Below are 14913 nucleotides of genomic sequence, written 5' to 3' on the forward strand. Positions count from 1 at the left end.
TAGAAGTCATGTGGTCCCATAGCAGAAATTCTAATTGTCCACACTCAAAGAAAAACCTTAATATTCGATAGGGTCACAGAAGAAAATATCTCAAAGCTTTGCAAACCAACAAAGTAATTGTCCTCCTATTGAAGACCCTAGATTGACTTTTCATTGTCCAGATGAAGTATGATGCCAACAAAAGTGCCCCCAAACAGAGTATGATATCCCCATGGTAAATTCACCTACAGTACCCTCTACAAGCACACGATATGATGACCCTACTGTACCCCACCCCAGCCATTCCGGTAAAGTATTGACACAGTATGAAGCCCCACCTATGATCCTGTCAGGAATCTGACCTGTTGTGAATCTGCTTTTGGGCTCCTTCTGGTGGTGGCTAGTGGTACTGGTGACTCGGGTGTGTTTTCTTTCTCAGTTCACCTGTTTTCATCAGTAGTGGGGAGTTCCTATTTATTCCTGCTCTTCAGTCATTGCCTTGCCGGCCATCAATGTAACCAGAGCCTTTCTGTTGCATGTTCCTGCTCCTAGACTACTGATCAGCTAAGTTGGACTCTTAGTCCTAAGTTTGTTTGCATTTTTTGTTCCAGTTTACAGTTATATCATTCTCTGTAGCTGGAAGCTCTTGTGGGCTGAAATTACCACTCCGGTGTCATGAGTTGACACATGAGTCTTAAAGTAATTTCAGGATGGTATTTTCAAAGGGTTTTCAGCTGACCGTGCAGTTCCCTTTTGTATCTTTCTACTATCTAGTAAGCGGACCTCGCTTTGCTGAACCTACCTTCATTCTGCGTATGTCTTTTCCTCTGAACTCACCGTCAATATATGTGGGGGGCTTCTGTCTCCTTTTCGGGGGAATTTCCCTAGAGGTAAGCCAGGTCTGTTTTTTCCTCTACTAGGGTTAGTTAGTCCTCCGGCTGGCGAGAGACGTCTAGGGATAAAACGTAGGCACGCCCCCCGGCCACTATTAGTTGTGTGGTAGGTTTAGCTCACGGTCAGCTCGAGATTCCATCACCCAAGAGCTCGTCTGTTATTTATGTGTCCTGACGTTCCCCTGCCATTGGGAACCATGACACTGACCATTTTGTATTACCTTTTGTGCATTACTGCCCTTTTCCAAGATGGCGTCTTTGGTCTCCTGTGCACTGTGTCTTCCTGCTATAAAACTCCACCCCAGCCTTCAGTCTGTGCTAGAGTATTCTTCCTTGCATCCAGCTCCTGACCTCTGATTACTCCCTTGCTATATACCTGCTCCTGTGAACCTGTGTAGTGATCCTGCTACTCTGCTCTGAGTTCCTGCTGCATACACCAGTTCCAGTAATCCTCCTTCATCTGCTGCTCGTGTTTACTTCCATCTGCATTTGCTGGACATGTAAGCATTTGCTGCTCTGCAAAAACCTGAGACTATTAACCAGGCCTCCCTGTTTGAGCTAAGATATTATTTGAACTGCCTTATAAGCTTATCTATCTGTGTTTGGACTAAGACAAGGATTTATTCGTGTCAAGTATCCTCAAGAATAACTGTGCTTCATAGACTTTCTGCGTGATTGCATTTTCCTCTGAAGTTTCCTATAGACTGCTAAGCTGCATTTATTATTTGCACCAAGTGTTGTGGACTTGAATTTCTCTCTGCACCTGTTTGAATCACCGTGTGATAATATAGACTTTACCACTTATAAAACTGTGTCCTGTAGTTGTCTTGTTCCACGCAAAGAGTCTCCTGAGTTATCCCCTATAATTATTACAGGATACTCTAGCCATAAAAAAAGGAGACTGCTGGAACAATGACTGCAGAAAGCAGACTAGAGCAGGTGTTTTCCATAATTAGATCACTGCAGAAAGATGTGGAAGGTCTGCAAAAGAAGTTTGGAAGCTTTGAACTCAATCAACAAGTGTTTGGACAGACTTTGCAGGACTTAAGCAACCGCATGGCAGCCCAGGAAAACAATCTTGCTGGCATAGAGTCCCAGTATGGATGGGCTTTTCAGGACATAAGCACGCAAATAGCTGCATAAGTAACTTTACCCTCTGGGCAACCGCCACCAGCTAGCCCACCTAAGTTGCCCCCATTCAGATTTAATGGTGATCACGACAAATTTTGTGGCTTTGTGAATCAATGTATGTTATATTTTGATGTGCATGCTGACCGTTTTCCTACTAATAGATCCAAAGTATTGTGTGTAATAATGCTACTGACCTCACGAGCACTCGCCTGGGCAAATCCGATGATTGAGTCTCGTGACCCATGGTTAAATAACTTGGATGATTTCTTGGCCGCTATGGCATCAATGTTTGATGACCCTAATCGCCGTGCAACCACTGAATCTGCTTTGTTGTCTTTATGCCAGGCTAAACGTTCTGTTATTGAGTATGCCACTGAATTCAGGAGATTAGTGGTAGATACTAATTGGGATAGTTATGCACAATTGCCTATTTTTAAAAGGGGTCTGTCTAGTATTATAAAAGATGAACTAGCACGCTCTGAGTCACCACAAGAGCTAGAGACATTTATACAGCATTGTGTGCGCATAGACATTCGCCTTACTGAGAGTAGGAAGGAGAAATTTGCTGCATATAACCGTATTTCTAACTTTTCCCTTAGTTCCAAAGAGCCTGCAGGTAAAACCTCTCGGGAGGTGGAGGAGGTGCCCGTGCAAATTGATTCCGTTCAGAGGCGCGAGATCAATGAGCGCCTGGAGCATCGCCTTCGTGAAAGTCTATGTTTCTACTGCGGTCAGTCTGACCACTTCTTGATCAATTGTCCTAAGTGTCCTAGACGGCCTAACAAGGTGCTAGCAGCAGTAGGGGAGTATGACAACTGTGATGATGAATCTGACATCTCTGAATGTAGCCTGCCTTTAAACGCTGTATTCCATTCACTTTCTATGACTTCACCCCCCAAGGAGCTTAAGGAAAGGAACTCTCACTGTTCTCTCCCTATTAAGATCCTGTGTTCAGGACAGTGGATTTCCAGTGCAGCTATGATTGACTCTGGTGCAGGTGGCAATTTCATGGATATCGCATTTGCCAAGGAACATGTTATTGAAATTCAGCAAAGAGCCTCTCCAATTACCATGGAAACAGTGGATGGGTCACCTTTAATCTCTGGGCCTGTGGATCAGGAGACCGCACCCCTTGAAATTTTGTTGGAGCCTAATCATCAGGAGCAACTTTCTTTCTTGCTAATTTCTTCTCCTCATTTTCCAGTGATTTTTGGCATTCCTTGGTTGCGTTCTCAGAACCCAATTATCAACTGGGAGACCAAGGAGATTATCTTTCCAACAAGGAGTGACTCAGCGTTAACAGAAGCTGTCCCTGAGTCCACGGCTACGGAACCACATGTACAGGTATTTTCTTTACCTCCAGCATATAAAGAGTTCTCTGACATCTGTGACAAGAAGAATGCAGATCAGCTTCCTCCACACAGGCATTATGACTGTCCCATTGAGTTGCTTCCTGGGGCAGCTATTCCTTTTGGTAACGTATACCCTTTGGGGGCACCTGAGCTTCAAGCCTTATAGGAGTATATTGATGAAAATCTGGCCAAAGGCTTCATACGTCCTTCTTCCTCACCAGCAGGGGCACCTATCTTATTTGTAAAGAAGAAGGATGGGACCCTGAGACCCTGTGTTGACTATCGGGAACTCAATAAGGTAACCGTACGAAACCGTTACCCTTTGCCTCTAATTCCTGAATTACTGGAAAGAGTCCGCCATGCTAAAGTGTTCTCTAAACTGGATCTTCATGGGGCTTATAATTTGGTGCGTATTCGTCCAAGGGATGAGTGGAAGACAGCATTCAGATGCCGGTATGGACACTTTGAATCTCTTGTGATGCCCTTCGGGCTTTGTAACGCCCCTGCAACGTTTCAACACCTTGCTAATGACATTTTCAGAGATTTGTTGGACTAGTTTGTAGTGATCTATTTGGACGATATACTAATCTTTTCTGACTCTCTACAGGAACATGAAGAACATGTCAAAACTGTTTTAAGACATCTGAAAGAGAACCATCTGTATATTAAGCCGGAGAAATGCGAGTTCCATCGTTCTGAGATACAGTTCTTAGGTTATATCATCTATCCCCAGGGGCTGAACATGGAATCTGGTAAGATTCAGGCTATCCTTGACTGGCCGGTACCTAAGAACGTTAAGGAGGTCCAACTTTTTATTGGTTTTGCAAATTTCTACAGACGCTTCATTTGAAATTTTTCTGATATTGTCCGTCCCATTACTTCCTTGACAAAGAAGGAAAAGCCCTTTAAGTGGTCATCACAAGCTCAAGAAGCTTTTGATCGGCTTAAGATCTGTTTCACATCAGCACCGCTGTTGATACACCCAGACCCAACACTTTCTTTCATTGTGGAGGTGGACGCTTCTGATAATGCTTTGGGGGCTATTCTCTCCCAAAGAACTGGAGAGAAGGGTCTGCTACATCCTTGTGCTTTCTTTTACCGTAGACTAACCTCAGCAGAGAAGAATTACGACGTGGGAGACAAGGAATTGCTGGCTATTATTGCGGCTTTCAAAGAATGGAGGCATCATCCTCAAGAAGCTGCACAACAGATCATAGTGCTAACTGACCATCAAAATTTAGAGTTCATTAGATCCGCTAGATGTCTTTCTCCTCGTCAGGCTCGTTGGAACTTATTTTTAAATCAATTTAACTTTGTTATCTCGTACCGTCCAGGTTCTCGTAATGGGAAGGCTGATGCTTTATCCCGAATCCATGCTATGGAATCCATACCTGGAGCCCCATCCAAGACCATTCTATCTGATGCCAATTTCATCGGAGTTATCCACGATCAGGACTTGTGGAAGGAGTTCAGGGAGGCCTATGACGGTGTTGTATTTCTGGCCAACCCACCTGTGGATATTAATCTTGTCTTTAAGGGTGGCATGTGGTTCAGAGATCGACGTATCTACGTCCCTGAGGTCATCCGTCTGCAGATTCTCAAGTTGGTACATGACTCCAAGTTGGCTGGTCACAGGGGGGTACAGAAGACACAAGAGTTCCTGAGCCGATTCTTCTGGTGGCCTACTTGCCTGAAGGATACCAAGGACTATGTTCTCTCTTGCAAGGTATGTGCTCATTACAAGACTCCTCATGTGGCACCTACGGGTCTTCTACAACCATTACCTGTTCCGTCCCGCCCTTGGGGGTCTATATCAATGGACTTTATTGTGGAGCTGCCTACATCAGGGGGCATGAATACAATCATGGTGGTAGTTGATCGCCTTACTAAAGCTGCTCATTTTGTTCCGTGCACCGGCCTCCCCTCAGCTAAAGATACAGTGAACTTGGTTATACAGAATGTCTTTTGGTTGCATGGGGTTCCGGATGAGATCATCTCTGATCGTGGAGTGCAGTTCACTTCAAGATTCTGGAAGGGGTTTTGCTCTGCACTCAATATTAATGTCTGTGTCTCTTCCGCTTACCATCCCCAGACAAATGGTCAGACTGAGCGTACCAACCAGACGCTGGAACAATATCTAAGGTGCTATGTCAGCCATCTCCAGGATGATTGGTTGGAGTTGCTGCCGTTAGCCGAATTTTCATATAACAATTCTCAGAGCGCCTCCACTAAATTTACACCTTTCTTTGCCAATCTGGGTTATCATCCGTGTATATTACCTAGGTCTCCAATTAGTTCTCCGGTGCCGGTAGTGGAGGAAAGGCTGACTGCGATGAGGCAAAATCTGGAGGTTCTGAAGGAATCCCTGACCACAGCTCAAGAACATTATAAGAGATCGGCTGATAGATTCCGTAAACCTGCACCCATGTTCAAGGTAGGAGATTCCGTGTGGTTATCAACTAAGAATCTGAAGTTAAACGTTCCTTCACAAAAACTTGGACAGAAATTCATTGGCCCTTTCAAGATCAATGGTATTGTGAGCTCTGTGGCCTGTTGGCTGAAGCTGCCTAGGACTATGAAGGTACAACCAGTTTTTCATGTATCTTTACTAAAGCCTGTATCTCCTAATACCTTCCAGGGACGTGTTGTGCCACCTCCGCAACCTGTGGTGATTGATGGGCAAGAACAATTTGTGGTGGAGGAAATTGTTGATTCCAGGATTCGCAGGAATCGGCTCCAATATCTGATAAGATGGAAGGGATATCCCCCTGAGGAAGACTCTTGGGAACCTGTGGAAAACATCAATGCCCACAGAAGATTTCTCGTTTTCATCAGAGATTCCCTGAGAAACCAGGTCCAGGATCATCCTGAGGCCGCTTCTAAGGAGAGAGTAATGTCAGGACTCTGAACATTTTTTATTACCTTTTGTGCATTACTGCCCTTTTCCAAGATGGCATCTTTGGTCTCATGTGCACTGTGTCTTCCTGCTATAAAACTCCACCCCAGCCTTCAGTCTGTGCTAGAGTATTCTGCCTTGCATCCAGCTCCTGACCTCTGGTGACTCCCTGGCTATATACCTGCTCCTGTGAACCTGTGGGGTTATCCTGCTACTCTGCTCTGAGTTCCTGCTGAATACACCAGTTCCAGTAATCCTCCTTCATCTGCTGCTCATGTTTGCTTCCATCTGCATTTGCTGGACATGTAACCTGCTTCTGCTCTGCAAGAACCTGAGACTATTACCCAGGCCTCCCTGGTTGAGCTAAGATATTATTTGAACTGCCTTATAAGCATATCTATATGTGTTTTGGACTAAGCAAGGACTTATTCGTGTCAAGTATCCTTAAGAATAATTGTGCTTCATAGACTTTCTGCATGATTGCATTTTCCTCTGAAATTTCCTATAGACTGCTGAGCTGCATTTGATATTTGCACCAAGTGTTGTGGACTTGAGTTTCTCTCTGCACCTATTTGAATCACCGTGTGATAATATAGACTTTACCACTTATAAAACTGTGTCCTGTAGTTGTCTTGTTCCACGCAAAGAGTCTCCTGAGTTATCCCCTATAATTATTACAGTTATATACTACATGGGCTGCATTATATACTGCATGGGCTGTTCTATATACTACGTGTGCTGTGTTATATACTATGTGGGCTGTGTTATATACTATGTGGGCTGTGCTATACTGCGTGGGCTGTGCTATATACTATGTGGACTGTGCTATATACTACGTGGGCTGTTATATACTACATGGGCTGTGTTATATACTACGTGGGCTGTGGTATATACTACGTGGGCTGTGTTATATACTACATGGGCTGTGCTATATACTGCATGGGCTGTGCTATATACTATGTGGGCTGTGCTATATACTACGTGGGCTGTGTTATATACTTCGTGGGCTGTTCTATATGTTATGTGGGCTGTGCTATATGCTACATGGGCTGTGTTATATACTACATGGGCTGTGTTATATACTGCATGGGCTTTGCTATATACTACATGGGCTCTGATATATACTATGTGGGCTGTGCTATATACTATGTGGCTGTGCAATATACTATGTGGCTGTGCAATATTCTATGTGGCTGTGCTTTATACTACGTGGCTGTGTTATATACTACATGGCTGTGCTATATACTACGTGGCTGTGCTATATACTACGTGGGCTGTGTTATATGCTACATGGCTGTTATATACTATGCGGGCTGTGTTATACACTATGTGGCTGTGTTATATACTACATGGCTGTGCTATATACTACGTGGCTGTGTTACATACTACGTGGCTGTGCTATATGCTACGTAGGCTGTGTTATATGCTACGTGGGCTGTGCAATATTCTACGTGGCTGTGTTATATGCTATGTGGCTGTGTTAAATGCTACGTGGCTGTGCTATAAACTACGTGGATTGTGCTATTTACTACGTGGGCTGTGTTATATGCTATGTGGCTGTGCTATATGCTATGTGGGCTGTGTTATATACTACGTGGGCTGTGTTATATGCTACGTGGCTGTCCTATTTTTCTCTGCTGTATCTGTGCATTATGAATCATGGTATGTGTTAAAGGGGGGCCCACTGAGACTCTTTCACCCGGGGCCCTCAAAAACCTGGAGCCGGCCCTGGCTTCACCGGCTGGGCATGACCAATCAGCGACCGGCGCAGTCCGGCCGCGAATTGGCGCGGTATTTGAACCACGCTGGGATGATTGGTCGCGCCCGACTGGCCGAATCCTGTGTATTCATTGCATTATTCTTAAATCTTCATAAATAAACTACATGCATATTCTAGAATACCTGATGCATTATGCCACCATCTAGTCAAATATAACAATTAACTTTTTTATATGGAAACAAACTTAAAGGAGTTGTCCCATGAACAAAGAACATTTTAATGAATAGATCTTAGAATAAAATATTGCAATAATATAATATGCTATGTAAGAGCAGTAAAAAGCATATGACCCAATGTCCTAATTTAAATATGTAATAACAAAAGATAAAAAAAACTTGATTCAAGATAGTAAACAATAATATTAACAAGAATGCCCCCAAACACAGTAAGATATCCCCACAGTGAATTTGTCTATATGTACGGTATGATGATCACACTGTACCCTCGTGAATCCCCCTTGACAAAGAATGTTGACCACAGCCCTTCTTACAGTATAATGGCCAGAAAAAGTGCTCCTTACAGTATAAAGGGCACCACATAGTCTTCCATACAGTATAACGGGGCCCTGCATTGCCTTCCATACAGTATAATAAGCCTCTCATACTGCTCCATACAGTATAATGGCCCCACATAGTGCTCCATACAGTATAATGACCTCACATAGCGCTCCATACAGTATAATGGCCTCACATAGTGCTCCATACAGTATAAGAACCCTACGTTAAGTTGCATACAGTATAATGGTGCCACATAGAGCTCCATACAGACTAAAGGGCCCCACATAGTGCTCTCCATACAGAATAATTGCCACACATAGTGCTTCATACAGTATAATGACATCACACAGTGCTCCATACAGTATAATTGCCCCACATAGAGCTCCATACAGTTTAATGGCCTCACATAGTGCTCCATACAGTATAATGACCCCTTGTAGTGTTGCATACAGTATAAAGCCCCCACATAATGCTCCATACAGGATAAAGGGCCCCACATTGTGCTCCATACAGTATAATGGTCACACATAGTGCTCCATACAGTTTAAAGACCTTACATAGGGTTCCATACAGTATAATGGCCTCACAACTTACTTACAGCCAAAGCTAACAGACAATTCTCTATACTCCTCCTTCTAGATCCGTCCTCTGTTTTCGACACAGTTGACCACTGCCTCCTACTGCAGACCATCTCTTCCTTTGGCATCAAAGACCTTGCCCTATCCTGGATCTCCCAATACCTTACCAACTGCACATTTAGGGTTTCCTACTCCCACACTACCGCTTCATCTCGCCCTCGCTCTGTTGGTGTCCCTCAAGGCTCTGTCCTAAGACCCCTACTCTTCTCCATCTATAGCCTTGGCCTGGGACAACTCATAAAGTCCTATGGCTTCCAGTACCATCTACAGTATATTCTGATGATACTCAGATCTACCTCTCTGGCCCAGATGTCACCTCTCTGCTGTCCAGAACTCTATAGTGTCTACCAGCCATATATTTTCTTCTTCCCTAGCTTATCTTTCTATCAATCACAATAAATGACATCACACTTTCCCCTGTATCAGAAATCTGCGGTCTCAGAGTAACCCTTGACTGCCCTGTCCTTCAAACCACACATCCAAGCTCTCGCCATCTCCAGTCACCTAGAGCTCAAAAATATTTCCAGAATTCTTCCTTTCCTCAACCCTCAATCTAATAAAATGCTTGTACATGCCCTAATCATCTCCCAGCTCAACTACTGCAATATTCTCCTCTGTGGCCTACCATCTAACACTCTCGCACTTGTCCAGTCTGCCCTGAACTCTGCTGCTCAACTAATTAATCTCTTTCCTTGTTACACTCCTGCTTCCCCCCTTTGCAAAACCCTTCACTAGCTCCCAATTTCCCAGCGTATCCAGTTCAAACTACTAACACTGACCTACAAAGCCATCCATAACCTTTCTTCTCTGTATATTTCCAAACTAATCTCCCGATATCTTCCCTCACATAATCTCTGGTCCTTCCAAGACCTCCTTCTCTATTCCACACTGAATCGCACCTCAGTCAATCGCCTTCAAGACTCGAAAATCCCCCATCCTCTGGAATTTTGTGCCCCAACACATCAGATTAGCTATGACATTCGGATCCTTCAGACGGAACCTGAAAACCCATCTCTTCATGTAAGCTTGCAACCTGCAATGACCACGCTGCCACAACACCATTGGAGCTACTGCAGCCCTCAACCTACTGTCTCTTTTTCCATAGTTCCTGTAGAATGTAAGCCTGCAAGGGCATGGTTCTCTTTCCTCTGTACCAGTCTACCATTGTTAGTTTGTTTACTATAAGTGATATTTTTATTTTGATGTATCCCCTTCTCATGTACAGCACCATGGAATCAATGGTGCTATATAAATTATTATTATTATTATTATTATTATTATTAACATAGTGCTCCATACAGTATAAAGTCTACACATAGTGCTCCATATAGGATAAAGGGCCCCACATAGTGCTCCATACAGTATAATAGCCTCACATAGTGCTCCATACAGGATAAAGGGCCCCACATAGTGCTCCATACAATATAATGGCCACACATAGTGTTCCATAAAGTATAATGAGCCCCACATAGTGCACCATACAGTTTGATGGGCACCACAACTTATCACCTCTGTCCGTCAGCCTGTTGCTCTATGCTCATCATGGTGTCTTCAGATCCTCCGCATATGTCGATACAGTTGCCGTGTTGTAATGATATCACGGTGTCTGCTGTGCTAAGACATCAGAGGCAGAGGGAATGATGTGACAGTGAGTGTCAGCTGACGCTCTTTCTCCATTATTTCTTTCAACCTTATCAGTGTCCAGGATGCCGATACAGTATAGTTGAAAGTGCAATGCTGAATGAAAGTGTGACGTCAGTGTAAGGCTACTTTCACACTAGCGTTAACTGCAATCCGTCACAATGCGTCGTTTTGCAGAAAAAACGCATCCTGCAAAAGTGCTTGCAGGATGCGTTTTTTCTCCATTGGCTTACATTATGCGACGCATTGCGACGGATTGCCACACGTCGCAACCGTTGCGCGACAGTTGTGCCGTGTTGTGGCGGACCGTCGGCCGCAAAAAACGTTACATGTAACGTTTTTTGCAGCCGACGGTCCGCTATTTCCGACCGCGCATGCGCGGCCCGAACTCCGCCCCCACCTCCCCGCACCTCACAATGGGGCAGCGGATGCGCTGAAAAGCAGCATCCGCTGCACCCGTTGTGCGGCGGAGACAATGCTAGCGTCGGTAACCTCGGCCCGACGCACTGCGACGGGCCGAGCCCGACACTAGTGTGAAAGTAGCCTAACAGGTCCAAGTCCAGACTGTACCCAGGGTTAAAGTGGCCTAGGCCATTTCATACAACCTCATTCTAGATCAGCAGCGTTGAGTGATATACATAGGAATTACTTAATTTTTCAACATCTTATTAGGGGTTCAGGTTTGTCAGGTAAGTTATGTGAGAAGATAACCGGCCTTAAATCTTAAAGTTCTAAACACATAGACTTTTATTACTCGAAACAGAAAAACTTCAGTCTGTAAAAATATTAGATTTCCACAAAGATATGAGGTAAAGAATCCTAGAGCACTTCTCAGTAGTGTTGAGCATTCCGATACCGCAAGTATCGGGTATCGGCCGATACTTGCGGTATCGGAATTCCGATACCGAGATCCGATACTTTTGTGGTATCGGGAATCGGAATTGGAAGTTTCCAGTGTATGGTTCCCAGGGTCTGAAGGGGAGGAAACTCTCCTTCAGGCCCTGGGATCCATATGAATGTGTAAAATAAAGAATTAAAATAAAAAATATTGATATACTCACCTGTCCGGAGGCCCCTGGACATCACCGCTGGTAACCGGCAGCCTTCTTTGTTTAAAATGAGCGCGTTCAGCACCTTCCATGACATCACGGCTTCTGATTGGTCACGTGCCGCTCATGTGACCGCCACGCGACCAATCACAAACCGCGACGTCATCCCTCAGGTCCTAAATTCCCTTCTAGGAATTTAGGACCTGAGGGATGACGTCACGGCTTGTGATTGGTCGCGTGAGCGGTCACATGGGCGGCCGCGACCAATCACAAGCCGTGACGTCATCTAAGGCCCTGAACGTGCTCATTCTTAAGAAGGAAGGCTGCCGGAAAGAAGCAGGGCGCGTCCGAGGGTGAGTATATACCTAATAGGAATATACTCACCCTCGGCTTCTTTCTGGCAGCCTTCCTTCCTAAGAATGAGCGCGTTCAGGGCCTTAGGTGACGTCACGGCTTGTGATTGGTCGCGGCCGCCCATGTGACCGCCACGCGACCAATCACAAGCCGTGACGTAATTCTCAGGTCCTAAATTCCTAGAATTAGGAATTTAGGACCTGAGAATTACGTCACGGCTTGTGATTGGTCGCGTGGCGGTCACATGGGCGGCCGCGACCAATCAGAAGCCGTGACGTCATGGAAGGCCCTGAACGCGCTCATTTTAAGCAAAGAAGGCTGCCGGTTACCAGCGGTAAGGTCCAGGCTGCGTCGGAGAGGTGAGTATATCAATATTTTTTATTTTAATTCTTTATTTTACACATTAATATGGATCCCAGGGCCTGAAGGAGAGTTTCCTCTCCTTCAGACCCTGGGAACCATCAGGATACCTTCCGATACTTGAGTCCTATTGACTTGTATTGGTATCGGGTATCGGTATCGGATCAGATCCGATACTTTGCCGGTATCGGCTGATACTTTCCGATACCGATACTTTCAAGTATCGGACGGTATCGCTCAACACTACTTCTCAGTAGTTACACATGAAAAGCAGCTGTGTGTCTGAGGAGGATAGAAAGGTGAAAAACCAGTGAAGTGATAAGATCATGTTACAATTGCATTAAGGTACCGTTACACTAAATGACTTACCAACGATCACGACCAGCGATACGACCTGGCCATGATCGTTGGTAAGTCGTTGTGTGGTCGCTGGGGAGCTCTCACACAGACAGCTCTCTCCAGCGACCAACGATCAGGGGAACGACTTCGGCATCATTGAAACTGTCTTCAACGATGCTGAAGTCCCCCTGCAGCACCCGGGTAACCAGGGCAAACATCGGGTTACTAAGTGCAGGGCCGTGCTTAATAACCCGATATTTACCCTGGTTACCATTGTAAAAGTTAAAAAAAAAAAACAGTACATACTCACATTCTGATGTCTGTCACGTCCCCCGGCGTCCACAGGGTTACGCGCTGCTGCTCAGAACTTCCTGCACTGAATGTGTCAGCGCCGGCAGTAGCAGAGCACAGCGGTGACGTCACCGCTGTGCTCTGCTTTACGGCCGGCACTGACACAGTCAGTGCAGGAAGCTCTGAGCAGCAGCGCGTAACCCTGTGGACGCCGGGGGACGTGGCAGACATCAGAATGTGAGTATGTACTTTTTTTTAAACTTTTACAATGGTAACCAGGGTAAATATCGGGTTACTAAGCGCGGCCCTGCACTTAGTAACCCGATATTTACCCTGGTTACAAGTGAACACATCGCTGGATCGGCGTCACACACGCCGATCCAGCGATGACAGCGGGTGATCAGAGACGAAATAAAGTTCTGGACTTCTAGCTCCGACCAGCGATATCACAGCGGGATCCAGATCGCTGCTGCGTGTCAAACACAACGAGATCGCTATCCAGGATGCTGCAACGTCACGGATCGTCGTCATTCTCGCTGCAAAGTCGCTTAGTGTGACGGTACCTTTAGGTAAAAGCCCTTATCTGATCGGACAACAGTGTAATCTCAGATGTAATGCCTGTTGTCTGTTACCAGTCACATTGTATTGTAAGATCAATCTTCATCGTGTGATTAACAACACAAATTCCTTCCCACTACGTGTAAGTTCGTTTTAAGTTCTTAAAAAATGGCATCTAAAATCTATCTCATTTACAAGGGCTCATAAAATAGAGGGGTATTCTGTAGCCTGGAGGGGCATAGTTTGACCTAGGCTATTTTATACCCCCAGGTATAGTTTGGCCTAAGCCACTTTATTCCCCGGGGGTATATTGTATAAAGTTTGGCATAGGCTATTTTACAGCCCTTGGTATAGTTCGGCCTAGGGCAGTTTATCCGCCTGTGCCAAACTATACCCAGGTTCAATCTGGACAAGGGTTAATATGGCCTGTTCCCCGACCAGCATTGCTGGCCAAATATACCCACCCTGTGGACCAGATTTGGCCTGCGGGCCAGGGTTTGACATATGTACCTTAGAGGAATCTAGAAGGAACGACAATTGCATGTAGAATATAACAAAACAAGAAAAAGCACACAATCCTGATGTATATTTTGTGCGGAATAATGATGGATCATCTTATTTTACACTTCTGAGCTGTTTCCTTTTTTTAAATTATTATTTTTATTTTGTTTGTGTCATTTTGTAACTACAGTGTATATATACTGAAAAAGAATGCGACTCTTCAAAACTAAGGCAACTGCACCATCTGGTGGTAAAAGTGTAAAATGCGTGATTAATCAAGTAGCAATTGACAGAAAGGCTGTGGGAAATTTATTAAGAAAAGTCTACAATAATTTATTTGGCTGAGAGCATTTATAAAGATAGCATGCAGTAATAATTTAGTGAAAAATATCAGCATAAAGTAGGCTTGCCAAGACTTGACCGAAAAGTGTCTGGAAAATCAATTATATTAATTATACAGCATGTTGCGCTATCATAAACTTTTCTGCCGCTTTTATCTATTTTTATGATGTCTAATAACACAATAATATTAAATCTACTCCAGTAGATTTACTCATATGTAGCAATGAAGGGATTTTTATATCAACAATCAACAATGCAAGTCAATGGATCAAATGGAGCTGGTCGACGGAAGAAAGAATTGAAAGTACTGAA

At 44.6% G+C, this 14913-nt stretch overlaps 1 long non-coding RNA gene across 1 annotated transcript in view; it reads left to right on the forward strand.

Annotated features, from left to right (window-relative positions):
* Positions 1-14913, forward strand: part of LOC143783527 (uncharacterized) — a 137655-nt gene that overhangs the window by 43086 nt on the left and 79656 nt on the right. The window lies entirely within an intron of this gene.

Source organism: Ranitomeya variabilis, chromosome 6, assembly GCF_051348905.1.
Source record: "Ranitomeya variabilis isolate aRanVar5 chromosome 6, aRanVar5.hap1, whole genome shotgun sequence".
Lineage (NCBI taxonomy): Eukaryota > Metazoa > Chordata > Amphibia > Anura > Dendrobatidae > Ranitomeya > Ranitomeya variabilis.